At 42.5% G+C, this 11,089-nt stretch overlaps 1 non-coding gene across 1 annotated transcript; it reads left to right on the top strand.

Annotated features, from left to right (window-relative positions):
* Window positions 1–10,744: 10,744 nt before the first annotated feature.
* Window positions 10,745–10,848, top strand: LOC134379339 (U6 spliceosomal RNA). The gene has a single exon (XR_010023742.1). It is a non-coding gene; the product is annotated as a U6 spliceosomal RNA (small nuclear RNA).
* Window positions 10,849–11,089: the final 241 nt, after the last annotated feature.

Here is an 11,089-nt window from a genome sequence, read left to right as displayed (position 1 = left end):
ACCTTCTATACTAGTCAGGGTAACTAGTGCTGGTTGCTATAATAAACCATCTCCAAACCTCCATGGATTAACGAGACACAGTTTAAATTCCTCTTACATCGCAGCTCAATCCAAGTCAGGCAGCTCTTCTTGGAGGCTCTCCTCCAAACAATAACTGGGGGATCCAAGTTCCTTTTATCTTGTGGTGCTGCCATCTTAAACAAGGTCGCTCCATGCAAGGCAGCTGTGGAAGAGGGAGAGAGAATATGGAGGTGGCAGAAGATGATGCAGATATAGCCATTGCCTAAAACTTAGTAGCATGGCCCCAACCTAACGGTAGAGGAAACTGGAAAGAATATAGTCCTATGTGCCCAGGAAGAAGAAAAGGAAATGAGATTTGGTGCGCACATAACATTGTCTCTACCACGGCTTGGTTGGTTTTACCCCTATGAGCAATATGACCACCTAAAAGTTCCCTTTAGCCTCTCTCTTTCTACACTACACATTCTTACCAAAATACAGGGAATGTCCATATCACTATTCCTTTAAAACTTTGCTGAATGGATTGAAAGAGTCTTAGGTGCACACTATGCACAGAGTCACCTTTTTGAGGAATATATCCTGAATATTTTTTCCTGTCTCAGTTGTTCTCAGCATCTTAGAGAGGCAGAATCAGCTACTAACACCCTAACCTCATCAGATTAAACCAGGGGGCTGTGCATAAGTGAGAGAAAACCTATCTAGACTGGGTACGGGGGAATTTAGACACCTCGTGCTGGCTGGTGCAAAGAGAGCAAACAGAGGTGACTCATGCCAAACTGCTCCCAAACAGCCTAATCTAATGCTCTCTTTTGTGAATCATAAATGTGAAGGGAACAAGGAGGAATCGGACCTTCAGCTCCAGGCTGTTGTCTTGAGATATGCTGACAAATATCCCTACTGCCGTCTAGGGAAATCTGAGACCCCTGGTAAATGTGTGCCATAAAATAAACCCCATTTTGATAGGTTAACTCAGTCTATCACTTAGTTCATAGAGATATTTGGGGAAGTTCCAGATGGGTCTGAAAATTTTCTGACATAACCGTGGGGAACAAATGAAACCATTGCTTTTAAGCAAGGTGGGTCACGGAAAGAATTGCCCATAGCAATTCTGAAATCCCATTGGGTTTCCCCACCCTGGGGGTAGGAAATGTTCCTTAATCAAGCCTTGGTTCTGCTCCCTGGGAATAAGTCCCAAGTCCACTGTTCTCCACGGCTCTTGCCTCTGCTCTCTGGAAGCCCCTCCCTTTTCCTCATCTTTCTTGGCTATGTAAAGACAGCATTGTAGAATATGCCTACCTTAAAGGGTGACCGACCATCCCAGTTTGTCCAAAACGAAGGGTTTTCTAAATTGCAGGACTTTCAATATGAAAATCAGGAAAGTCTCAAGCAAAACAGGATGAGTTAGTCACCCTACATTCTTGGCAGCTAGGAGCTTTCTCAGACTGCTTCCTGCCTATAGAAAGTTGGAAAACCAATGATCTTTTTATGCTATTAACAGTTGCATCACTTTTAAACCAGCCTAGGGTGCTTTGGGCAAAACAGATCCCTCCAAAACTCTGTTGGCTTTTTGTATTTGATTCTAGACAACTCTATGTGACAAAAGTCATGCCCACAATTTGTTTCGAGACATTTATATAATTATTAACAGTTACTTTGATATCAAGCTTCTAATATATCAGGTCCATTGTGTCCCACTGGGAAAAGCAAATCCATTGGTACCTCTTTAATTCTTTTGATAAGCTTTTAAAAGCTTGATTTAGTCTGGAGGCTGAGTCTCAGTAGGCTTTTAAACTCAAAGAACTTCTAAATTTTCTCGTTTATTGGTTCGAGATGAGAAACAGTTTAATTTTTCAGCCCTGAAATTCCAAAACTTATGGGCTCTTTGCATAGCTTCTCTATTCTGCTTTCAAATCAACCAGATCTTTTCTGAGATCATCTCTTTCTTTTAGTATTTAATTGGGCATGACTTGTGACAATCAGCTCACACTGTCAATATTCTGCCTCAAAACCTCCTTACTCCTCTTCACCAGTTCACTAGGTACAATTTTTGCCTTCCAGATGTTGACAGGGGACAATTTTATCAAGTGTCTTGCCACCACTTTTCCAAACTCTGTTATTGTTTCCTTGCTACGTGCTCTCTGATCCCAAAGTCTCTGCCATGTATTTTAGGCAAAACCATACTCCCAGTACCAATTTCCATGTTAGAAAGGTTTTTACTGTGCTAATTCTGCAAAACAAATAATTTCAAGATCTCGGTAGGTAAAATAACAAACATTTAATTTTACACTCATATACCTACAGGTAATCTGCAGCAGTTCAGCTGATATCAGCTGGACTTAACTGGGCCTGGCCGGGCTATAGAATTAGTCAGTTCCCCATCATTTCTGGATTCATCTTTGATCTGATCACCCTGGACTAACTAAGACAGTCACCAAACTTTGACACTATTCCTGATGACCTTCAAGGTGGTAGGTCATCTAGATATGGACACTGACTTACAACTCTATCCAGTTGAACTGAGTCATCTTATTAAAAGATTGCAATTTTATCTCTCTCACTGAAAAAAAAAAAAACTACAATATTATGCTTTATTTTTATTGTTGAAAAAAATATTTTTTACAAATTAAAAAAAAATTTCTCTACAAATTTACTTTAAATGGCTGCTAAGTTGTTTGTGGTGTAGTATTATTTGAGATGAATTATACTTTAAGCCATTGAGATCTTTAAGGAAGAAAACCAATGAGCCTGGATCCAACACATGTTTATTGAGAGCCTATTATGTATACAAGAGCTGTGATGATTATAAAAACTGTCACTGTTTTCAACAATAATGATACTAACACATAATGCCTATCTCAGGCTGGGCAGTGTTCTAAGTTCCTTACATGTAGTAACATAGCCTGCAAAACAACCCTATGAGACAGGTGCTATATTATCCCCCTTTTACAGAAGAGATGACTGCACAGAAAAACAAAGCACCTTGCCAAAGGTTACACTTCTAGTAAGTGGAAGAGAATAGATTTGAGCCAAGGCAGTTTGCCATAAAAGCCCATACTCTTAACTACTGCACTAGACTAGTTTCATGTTGCTCATAACCCAGTGAGGCAGACTGCAATTGCAACGCAAAAACAAGAGCCCAATGGACCAAGTGGATCAAAGAGAAAATGACTTTTGTGTCAGGACTGGAGATAACCATTATCAGAACTACTCACTTAGTGAATCCCCAACGTAAAAGGAAAGGTAAGTTTTAAGGGGAGAGATGCACCTAGAAATGATTAGAGCATAGGCTGAGAAAGGGCAGGCTTAAGAAAAATAAGGGCAATGTTCCAGGGGAGTCAACGGTAGTATACTGATGGGGGTGCTCTGCAAAAACCAGGAGGGAAGTGTAAAAAGGTGGAAGATGATTTTTTTTTTTTAATACAACATTATTTGATAAATTCGGCTCAGCCGTGGCCCTGCCATAAGATTTAACTTCTTCCACTATTTTTTTAAAAGCTCATAACTAGATCTTCTCAGTAAGATTCAATTCCATCAGCTCAAAATTAGTCTTACTAATACAGATAAGTGTTCCCTGGGGATGTTACTGACACAGGCAAATTCATAGCATGTGTTGCTCTGTTTGAATTTAACTGCAAGTGAAAAGCTATTATATTAATCTGCTGAGTTAATGACAATGACTACTTTAGTCTTAGCCAATCTCCTGAAGGGATTTGGAATGATTTCTTTCCTTTTAGCATTGCTAAGTAAGAGGATGCATATGCAAAACACTACAGAAATTATGTATCACCATGTAAATATTAGTTGTGATTGTGTAGATTTCAGGCAGATGCTAGCTTTAATTTCAAACCTTACTCTGGCTGAAGACAAAGTTATATTGAAATATCTTAGAAAGTATTAGCCAGGCCAGTTCCTAGACAATACCAAAGGCCTAAGGATCAGACAGATAATAGGACAAGGACAGATTCATGGAGATCCAGTGTCAGGGTCTCCTTAGAAACCATGAAATCATTCAGTTGTTCAAGACCTATTTACTGAGTGCCTACTCTGTACCGGACACCACTCTCCAAGATGGGCATGTGGTATTAAACGTGATAGACAAGACTCCCATCCAAAAGCAAGCATTCTCAAGCCAAACTGTTTTAATTCAAATCTTGATTTTGTCACTTACAAGTTAGGGGGCCTTGAGGAAGTTTCTTTAGCTGTTTCCTCAACTGCAAAAAGTGTATAAAGGTCCTTATAAGGACTAAATGAATTAATATTGCTAAATCACTTAGAACAATGCTAGGCTGATAGTAACAATACATAAATGCTTGTTAAATAGTGGGACTATATTTAGTGAATCAAGACAAATATTAAACCAGTAAACAAAGTAGTGCTGTGATGAGGTAAACCAGGGCAATGCAGAAAAGGGTGACAGGGTTTCTTTGGGACTGGAGCTCAGTGAGGGCATTCTTCAAGCAGACACCTGGAGGACAAAAAGGAGTTGGCCAGCAGAAGGACTGGGCCAGAGGGCTTCAGATTGTGAGAGATCCTAGAACAGGAATGAGCTTTGTATGTTCTAGTGACAGAAAGCTATGTGTAGCTGTGACACGCTGAGCAGGTGTGGGACCTGGGAGGTGGGGGAAGGTCGCAGACAGGCAGTGGCCAGGTCGCAGGGGCTGTGTGTATTGGCTGTTCGGATGAAGAGTTTAGCATCCATTCAAAGGGCAATTAAAGAGCTCTGAGCAGGGAAGGAACTGAGTGTGGTGTGTTTTAGGAAAGTCACTTGGCGGCTGTGTGAAGAACAGACCATGGAAATGTAAGTGTGGAAGCCAGAGGCCAGGTGGGCAGCTGCGGCGCCCTTCAGGTGAGAGGTGGTGCTAGCTTGGACAGGGATAGATGTGGTGAAGACAGAAGAAACAGAACAGAGTTGGGATATGGTTTGAAAGCAGAATGGGCAGGACATGATGATATGCAGGACATGATGATATGCAGGATGTGAGAGATGATGGAAACAAAGGAAGGGGTCTATTGCACAATGGTAGAGCCAGATGGAAGGAGGAGGGTGGGACAGCTTGCAGGGTGGGGAGAACATGGGGTGCCCAGGGACAGTGGGCAGGTGGCCAGAACACCCACACTGCAGCCCCAGCCCTGGCTCCTCCTGGTACTGTAACTTGGAGCATCAGTTCCACTCATCCTTGCTTCCATAATCAATGAAATGAGAATGATAGTATCTTCCCCAGTCACTTCTCAGGGAGTTCCTAAGGATCAGATTTTTTTTTTTTCTTTTTTTTTCTTTTTTCTTTTTCGTGACCGGCACTCAGCCAGTGAGTGCACCGGCCATTCCTATATAGCATCCGAACCCGCGGCCGCTGGGAGCATCGCCGCGCTCCCAGCGCCGCACCCTCCCGAGTGCGCCACAGGCTCGGCCCAGGATCAGATTTGATAACAAAAATAAAAGGATCAGAAACACATAAGCCACCATATAAATGTAGGAGGAGGCGTATGATTGTCAGCATATTTGGGGTCTAATGTGTCAGTTACTGAATACTGGTGTTTGATAGAATTTGACTAAAGTATTAAACAATATATTTTAAACACCTCACAAATCAGGATGTTTCCCTTTGTCGCACTGGTAGGAGACAGCTGAATGCACAGCCAAATGCTGTGTCCACTGTCACTTCTGTCTTCTGGTTGCAACCCAGTGGTGCTGGTAATATTCCCGTCATCGACCCAATGACCTGTATCTCAATCCGATGCATTCTGACACTGTTTAAAGGAATTTTGTGTGAGGTTTTTAAGAGGGAGAAAATTCACAATGTCTAGATGTCACTTCCAAGGTTAGTGATCCTAGTTAGAAAGAACTCTGAAGCAGGGAAAAATCAATCCCGTCTAGCTTTCATGGAGTGAAAGTCCATAACTGATAATAGGCTAAGGGCTTCCTCGTAGTTTAGTAAATTTGCAGAGAAACCAGACCCCTGGATTTCATTATGTACAACAATGTTATCTTTGTTCTAAGCTATTTTTCTCATTGTAGCAGTATTTATTATGTTAAAAGAATGGAAATGATCTAAAAGTACAAGAGAAGCATGGTTAATTAAATTATGGTAAATACCTACAATGAACCTTACTTGCTTTTGAAAATGGTTATACAGATCACATATATTAATATGGTGATGTTTATAACATACTCTTAAGTGAAAAAGTCAGGTTATTGGCTTTGTATAGTATGACATGCATCTGTATTTATGTTTTTAAAATAGGCATTTAACTGTGCATTGTGTATAAATGTTTCTATTTAAATTTTGAAACAATTTCAAATGTAGAGAAAAATTCCCAGTATAGTACAAAGAACTTTTTTCCTGACCCATTTGAGAGTAATTTGCTGATATGAGAGGCCTCCAATGAACCACCCTGGAAGCTTGTCTCAGTCTCTGGAGTTGGAGGAATGAGGGCACTGGTATTTGATTCCTGCCTGGGAGGGGAGGTGCTGCCCTGGCAACGAGGTGCTGCCCTGGCAACGAGCTGCATTTCCAAACTCTGCAAGGCCCAGGAAACCTGAGTTTCCCATGGGCAGAGATGGACCCTGCAGAGGGGAGCCAGACTGGGTCACCTTGAGAGGAATTCCTCCCAGGAGGGTTCCTGGAGAGGCCAAGGGACCACAGGAGTGGTCAAGCCTCCAGAAAGCAGGGACTGAGGTCCACTCATCATCCACCAGCTGGAGGAGGCATTGCCCACATCGAGGTAACTGGAGGGAGAGGTTCCTGGTGATGGGTGCACCTCCAAAGGAGCCACTAGGAGCCCACAAGACAGGAAAATGAGCATGTGGCTCTGTCACACCCAGGACCCCAACATTACATCGCATCTGTTCTCGTCAAGCAGGAACCCTGGTATCCCTGACCTCTCCTCCCTTTCCCAACCTGCAGCCCCGGAGGAGCCAGAGATGCTGGCTGGTGAGCTGAGAATGAGAAAGAAAAGAGTAGAATGAGGACATGGAGGCTCTGGCCGCACCCTGTCCCCCGCCCCAGCCCCAGCCAGACTTCTAACCCTGAGCCAGGTCCCAGCTGGAACAGATTAATTGGATGAGTCTTTGCACAGAATGGGACTTGTTTCCTGAATGTGATCAGTGGACTTTATATCCTCATGCGAATGACTGGAAAAGTTATAGGATCCACCCAAGATTGTATTTGGGAACAGTGAAGAACAAGGTGAGAAAACCAGTTTGAAGAGGCAGGTGCAGAAAATAATACAGCTATTTTCTGCTTGTACTCTATCGAGCATGTCTGATAAACTGGATGCATCTAACATAACATAAAAGATAATACATAGTTTGAGCAGGAAACCTATCCCATTTTCTCAGCAGCTGTTTTATCATTTTATTTTATTCCTCTGGTTGTCCTAGAAACAGTATCATAATTATTCATTTTCAGAAAACATTTCTTTATTGCTTACATGGCAAGTTCCTCCCATCATTTTGGAAAATAAATAAATTGGGTGTTCTTTGAAAATAAAATACTTTGAAGCACAGAGGGGAAAACATTGCAAGAAAATTACAGAATCCCAGTTCAAAAATAAAACAACAGGTTCGTGAGAGTCAGCTCCATTCCATGCCAACATGGGTTTCTGCATTCTCCTCTGTTAGACTGTGTGATTTGCAGAGATGTATTGCTTTTTGTTCTTGACACACAGACAGCTATAGTGGCCAAAAAGCCCACCCATTGGCAGGTGTGTTCAAACATCATCTAGGAGACCCACCATGAACCCAGAGAGGTGGTGGTTGGACAGGCAGGGAGGACATCTGAGATGTGAAGTGATATGTCTCCTGAGGTGCTCAGATAAATGTGGAGAGAGACCGCTTTTAGCAAAGAGACCCAAGGAAAAGGTAATTTTGAGCTTCTGCTGTGCTGTACAACTCTCCCTCTCGCAAATGACAGAGTTAAATCATCAATGGGCTATCTCATGACACCATCAAAACTAAAATGTTTCCAGGACCAAAGCCAAGTAGCAGGTCTTAGTTTCACTCAAATCCCTTCTTTAGGTTTCAGTGCCACTTTGAGGAATTCTTTTAGATGAGAGGGTACCATTTGTCTTATCTGCAAACACTCCTTTACTTTACATAACTTTTATATTTCAGAAGGTTGTGATTTGGTCTTCAATATTCCCAAACCCTAGTCATGGTTTAAAAGAAAATGCAAAGGCCGATGCCAATTTGGCCCCTTCAGGATCACCAAAACAAAATAGATTTGCACTTTTGAAAACTTCCAGCCATCAATGTACCACCTGTAGACCCTGAGAGGTGGTGACAATAAGAATTTCTGGGTGCTGTTCCTGACTTTGTCCATAACTGGCTGGATGGCTTTAGGGAAGTCACTTAACTCTACGGCCTAAGTTACCAGAAAAACTCTAAGGTTCTTTCTGCTCTTAATGACTCTAAGTAAAGGGACTATAGATTTTAACAAACACATGCATGACCTTAAATTGGTTTTTAAAAAGTCAAAGTCACCTATATACCACAACCATAATTTATCTATGATGATTGTTTTTCATATTTAGTTTCTTTTTCATTTATTTATTTATTTATTTTACATTCTAAGATGTTGCAGAGCAATGAGGGGAGGGGGAAGAGGAAGAGGGGTACAGAGGTGGGGGTAGGGGTGCGGTGCTGGCCCATGGCCAGCTCCTTCAATGGCCTGGTTATAGACATGGTGGGGGCATGGCTGAGGGCCTTAGCACCCTCCCCCACCCTGGTTCAGGAGCCCGGGGAGCTTCCTGCAGCAAATGATGATATTTTTATAATGCCTGAAAGGGTAACTGTGACACTATTTGCTATATTAGCATATAGAAAATTATTCGGCATTGTTGGGCTGGATCACAGATCCCTCTGTCCCGTCCTGTGCAGGTTGTGAGTCAGGTAAGTGAAAGAAAAATCAGGTAGTCACCAGCAAAGTGTACATACTTTATTCCAGATGAGAGCTCTGCCAGCCAGCAGTTCGGAGACGCTGTCTTCCATGCTGAAAGTACACAACAGTGGCAGTGAGCCAAGGAGTATATGGGCACACATGCGCAGTTACACCACTCTTCTATAACTTGCTTACAACAGATGTGCTGAATCATACCCAGCCGGATATAAGGCGAGGGGGCCTGACTATACTGACTCCATTTTCCTCCCAAGCTTTTACGTTAGAAGATTCTGACTTCCACCAACCCAAACCCCCAAATTGAGATCCTATATTTCTTTCAGGCAGGAAGTTTTTTTTTGTCTTTTTTGTGACCGGCACTCAGCCAGTGAGTGCACCGGCCAGTCCTATATAGGATCCGAACCCACGGCGGGAGCGTTGCTGCGCTCCCAGCGCCGCACTCTCCTGAGTGCGCCACGGGCTCGGCCCAGGAAGCATTTTTTTTAACTCACAGTGCTCTGTATCCAGGGAAAAATCCAGTGGCAATGTCGGTAAGAGCTCCTGGGGCTGTCTGCACGAAATTTTTCAAGATATCAGATTTCTGAGATTGAAGAGTGTGAAATGTATCTTGGAAATGAGGTAACAAATGAAGTATTTGGACAGAAATCTCTAGGAAAAAAATAAGAGGAAACTGGCGGCTTGATTTAGCAGTAAAATTACCAAGCAGGCTGAAGAAAAACAGGGCATACATTCCCAGAAATACATCATGATTGCAGTCAAGTTGACCAGGTTGTATTGTGGGTGAATAGGGGCTGCAGTGTTCTAAGTCATCAAGGCAAAAAAGCCAGACAGGCAGAGGAGGTGGAAAGAGAAATGTAAAGTAGAAAAGGATGAAGTATGGGGCAAGGTGGCCAACTACAATACTTTCCCCTTATCTGCAGGGAATACATTTCCTGCAGTGTGTATGCAGTGAATGCCTGAAACTGCTGATAGTACTGATACAGGAGGTGCTTTGTTTCCCTGGGCTCTGGTTTCAGGACAGGGCTCTGCGTTTCCAGCCAGTCCCCAGGGTCTCAGGCCTCCTAGCTCTCCCCTAGAGGAAAGTTACTGTTGCCAGTTAGACCTATTTTCAGCACCAAGACTGGGGGAAAATGAGACCACAAGGGACTGGCTTATGCAAGTCCAGTGGCTGGGCATGCTCAGTAGAGAGCACAGAATATTCTGGAATATGCCTGTTCATGTGCTAGGGTCTGACCAGTGAACATGCTCCAGCAAGAGACTGACTGAGCACGTGCAAGACTAAATGTTACATAATTGGGAACCACCCCCTTAATTGAATATTCATTAGCTAGAAAAACTATGAAAGCTGAATCCCAGGCTAAGGCAGGGTTGTTGCTCACTTTCCTGGAGGCAACCTGTACTTCACTAGCTGAGGTGTGTGTACTTTACTTTATATCTAATTTACGTTCAGCAGGCAGCTGCTCATTCTCTTGAGCCAGCCTGCACTTTGTACTGAACTTTAAGTATGTTTTTCTTGCTTTTGTGTTAGACTTGATGTCTGTACTAAACTTACTTTTGTGTTAGACTCGATGTGGGCCCTACTCAGTCTCTGGAGCATGCCGCACTCTCTCTGTGGAACCTGTATGATCTGTTGTATTAAACCTGTTCTCACTGTCTAATGTCACTCTGCCCTTGAATTCTTTCCTGTGACAGAACCAGGAACCTGATAAGAGGACTGTGTGGGTTGAGGCTTGGGCTCCCCAGACCCTACCTCTGACATCAGTACCAAACCCTATGTATGCTATGCTTTTGTGTAACATACTACCAATGATAAAGTTTAATTTATAGTGATAACTTCGGCAGCACATGTGCTAAAATTGGAATGATAGAGAGATTAGCATGGCCCTTGTGCAAGGATGACACACAAATTCGTGAAGCATCCCCTATTTTTAAAAAAATAAAATAAAATAATTTTTTAAAGTTTAATTTATAAAGTAGGCACAGTAAGAGATTAACAATAACTAATAATAAAATAGAATAATTATAACAATAGGCCAGCATCACCACTCTTGCGCTTTGAGGCCATGATTAAGAAAAATAAGGGTTACTTGAACACAAGCACTGCCATGCTGCTGATCTGATAACTGAGAGGGCTACTTAGTGACTAACGGGCAGGTGGCATGTACAGCATA

Source organism: Cynocephalus volans, chromosome 5 (assembly GCF_027409185.1).
Source record: "Cynocephalus volans isolate mCynVol1 chromosome 5, mCynVol1.pri, whole genome shotgun sequence".
Lineage (NCBI taxonomy): Eukaryota > Metazoa > Chordata > Mammalia > Dermoptera > Cynocephalidae > Cynocephalus > Cynocephalus volans.
Note: the sequence above shows the minus strand (reverse complement) of the source record. Positions and strands in the feature narration are given on the sequence as shown.